The sequence below is a fragment of the Sinocyclocheilus rhinocerous genome, unplaced genomic scaffold (genome assembly GCF_001515625.1).
Source record: "Sinocyclocheilus rhinocerous isolate Xijiao unplaced genomic scaffold, SAMN03320098_v1.1 scaffold1034, whole genome shotgun sequence".
Taxonomy (NCBI): Eukaryota; Metazoa; Chordata; class Actinopteri; order Cypriniformes; family Cyprinidae; genus Sinocyclocheilus; species Sinocyclocheilus rhinocerous.
In genome coordinates, this window is record NW_015626879.1 from 2,889 (window position 1) to 6,677 (window position 3,789).

At 34.9% G+C, this 3,789-nt stretch overlaps 1 long non-coding RNA gene across 1 annotated transcript in view; it reads right to left on the reverse strand.

Moving 5' to 3' along the window:
* The window catches only part of LOC107720542 (uncharacterized), a 4,853-nt gene extending 1,422 nt beyond the window's left edge, over positions 1 to 3,431 (reverse strand). The window contains exons 1-2 of the long non-coding RNA XR_001637624.1: positions 3,319 to 3,431; positions 343 to 465 (exon numbers count right to left, since the gene is read on the reverse strand). This is a non-coding gene — a long non-coding RNA (uncharacterized LOC107720542). The remainder of the gene's footprint in view (positions 1 to 342; positions 466 to 3,318) is intronic.
* Positions 3,432 to 3,789: the final 358 nt, after the last annotated feature.

Below are 3,789 nucleotides of genomic sequence, written 5' to 3' on the forward strand. Positions count from 1 at the left end.
GTCTGAACAAAACTCTGGGGTTTCAGCGATGACTGATCTGAACGCCTCTGATTGGCTACTGCATTCCTAAACTCAACAGAATCGTGTGTGATTGGTTATAATGAGCAACGCTGTAAAAACGCGTAAAAATAAAATATGATGTAACATAAGCAGGTCTAAATGTAATACAGCAATCGAAACTTCATTCTAAGTATTAAAGTTTTATTGGAAAACCAGGGGACCCCCCAAGTATATTTTTTGGGGTGTTACAATTCGATCTCAATTCGAACACTGGAGTGTGTGTGTGTCTGTGTGTGTGTGTATCAGTGTGTGTGTGTGTGTGTGTGTGTCTGTGATTCTCACCATGTTCGGCTCTTGTCCCGGCTGACACTGTGGGCAGGGTTGGCAGCTGCTGATTGTGTAATTGTAAAATTCATTTTCTCCACAACTCAAGTATTCGGCACTCACAAAACACATGCTGGACACCTGCAACACACACACACACACATTTTAAAATACAAACACAAACTCACATTTGTGGCAGCTGTTATCTTTATGTATAGCAACTTGTTACTTCAGCTTTTTCAAGTTCATGTTGTCTGCTTATATAAGTACACTTGTGTATCAATGAGATCAAAGCTAACAGACATGAACTAAAGACACAAAACTATCAATTTGAAGGAAATCATCCAGGTCCAATTAAATGAGATCTGCATTTACACTTTACATTAGTCATGTTTCTGTATTCTGTGGCATACAGAAAGTCATGATTATATATATACATATATATATATAATGCTCTATAGTGTTCATTAGGTGTTTTAAGGTGTTCATAATGTACATTATAATTATAATGCATTATATCTTATATCTTTTAATAAACAATTGTAACCAAGGTTAAATAGATTATAACATTTGCATATTTGCATATTTTTTTGTTGCATCTGAAAACGGTTGTTTATCTTGTGTTTTAATGCATTATACTTTCTGAACAGCAACAGTGTTCAATGAACGGATACATATTATAATGTTTTATAACTGTGGTCACAATTATTTATGAGATCATACAATGCTTTATAATGTGCATATAATTAATGCATTAAAATACTTTTATAGCGCATTATCTATAAAGGTTTTAAGTATATGCATGACTGTTCAAGTGCATTCACAGCAACTTATTTGTTTAAAACATGCATATGCTTGTGCAATTTATGTTGTAGAACAAAACACAAAAGTCTCTTCTAGTGATTTTAACTACAGGCCTTATTTTACAAATCCAATGTTCTTAAAACAAAGAGGAAAACTTTGTCCTTCCAGGTTCACCTATAAACTTACATCAGTGTTTTAAACAAACAAACAAACAGCAGAAAGAAATATTTTCCGTCCATCTTCCCAGAAGAGAAGGACTAATATAAAGTGAAAGTGTGAAGGTGCTGATGTAATAAGGAAACGGTTGAGTGTAGGTTCAATTAAAGAATTAAAGCTGAGAACCACAAAGCATCTCATTCAGCCCGAGCCAATCAACATCCGGCTCCGCCCACTCGCTTAATTACATTCCTGCTTGAGTAACGAACCGGCGGAGAGCTGAAATGCCTGTGTGCATGTTGTTTCACCTCGATTCATGCAGTGAACATGATTTACGTCTGAGGAAATGAATGTGGAGAGAGACATGATGACTGTGAGTTTGGTTTGGAAGCACAATACGCTTGTGTGATTGTAATTAGATCACAACAGATCCGAATCATGCATCTGTTCTCAATCGCAGACACAATTACAAATGCACTGTAATGCAACAGACAAACCATGCATCATGTGCTGAATCAAACCTTTTGACTCATTTTGAGCTGCTGATTCCAAATAATAGTGTCTGCTTTGCTGCTTCACGTCACACTTTCGTCAAAAAAAAAGCTTATTTTGTGAAGTTCTTTGACATTAAATTTGTATTTGAAGATATTTTTCCACTCCTTTGAGGATTTATAGTTAAATTAAGCATTTGTGATATTATGATATGCACAATATGATTTATGATACATACATATAATTAGAATTTTTTTAATTTTGTGACAAATATTTGATGGATTTATTTTTTTCATTGATATTTTTGAACAGAATTGGGTAATATTTTTTATTTTTTTGCAAATCATCAGAATTAGAAAGAAAATGCAAACATGAGCCAGATGTTTATTATAATTAACTAAAACTAAAAACATATGTCACCTTGAAAAAATATGTTTTAATGAAAATAAAAATCATTTAGTTTAACTTGATTTACTAAAATAACTAAAACCAAAATAATAATGAATAAAAACTATATGGACATATTTAAAGAAAACAAAAACTAATATCAATGACAAAAACGCAACAAAAGTACTAAAACCTTAACTGAAATGAAAATGAAAAATGAAAATGTAAAACTAAAAATGTATTCAAAATATTAATAAAACCATAACAGTATCTCAATATGACACTAAAATAACATTGATTTGACTACATCCAAACAATGATAGAAAAATACAGATTTTGTGGAAAAAAGCTTATTTATAAACTTGTGTTTATGTAAAGTCCTTTGGCATTAAATAAGCTATTTTAATATATATTTTCCACTCCTTTGGAAAAATAGTACATTTAAAAAAAAAAGTGAAGTTTTTGACATTTGACCTCTTTTGTTCTAAGTACATTAATGCTGATACATATGCATAATAACTACATATACCTACTTATTTTGTGATTAAACCTACATGATGGGATGTTTTTAGTTATATTTTTAACTCAAAATCATCAAATTACAGTAGGTAATATCAGGCGTTTTTTGTCTAATGAAGATGCTTCACTTCTGCAAGTTAGATTATGAAGCGCACTGCATGCACCAGTAAACATTTGTCTGATTGTGTCTAACGTTGACTTGAGTTGGTTCTAGATCATTAGACGTGACATTACGGTGCTGTGAAGCAGCACATTTGCAGCCTTTTTTCCTGGCTCTATATATAGAGAATAATGCTCATTATGGAGCGGCAGCAGTTTTCTCTTCAACAAAGGCTGAATTGACACTGAGGGCTGATTTAGCCGTAATAAGCGGGATTACACAGATCTGCTCTCCAGAGCGTCTCACTCGCAGATAACCTGTCGTTTGAACATCTCACGGCTCTTTGGAAGGGCATTAAAAGCCTATCATTAAGACGCTGTGCAGAGAAATTACCTTCTGGGAACGCAGCCAGACAGATTTGGTGTTGCAAACACGAAGGAGGTGGGAGACGTGTTCAGAGACAGATTAACATGCGCTCAAAGACGCCTTTGTAGTCGACGTGGCCCGTGTTTGGATGGGCTGGATGAGGGACTTACCAGCAGAAGAGGCAGGAGGTGTGATCGTTTCCGTCCTCCGTTCTGGCCCATGTTGATGCTGTTGTTGTCTTCCACCTGAGGAGCTCTGAAACGAGAGCATGAACTGTGGGAATCGAGCGAAAAACGGTGTTCTTCCTCAGTATTTCTGTCTTGTTTTCCAGTACAAACATATAAACATTCCTAAATCAAGACACATTTACTCAGAATGAGAGTCCAAACAGCTGATAAAAACATCACAATAATCCACAAGTAATCCACAGCACTCCAGTCCATCAGTTAACATCTGGAGAAGACAAAAGTTGAAACTAATCCAGCATTAATCCAGCTATTTTGGACTCTCATTCTGACTGCACCCATTCACTGCAGAGCATCCATTGCTGAGACACTGATGCAATGCTACATTTCTCCAAATCTGTTCCTATGAAGGAAAAAAAAAATCTACATCTTGGATGGCCTGAGGGTGAGCACATT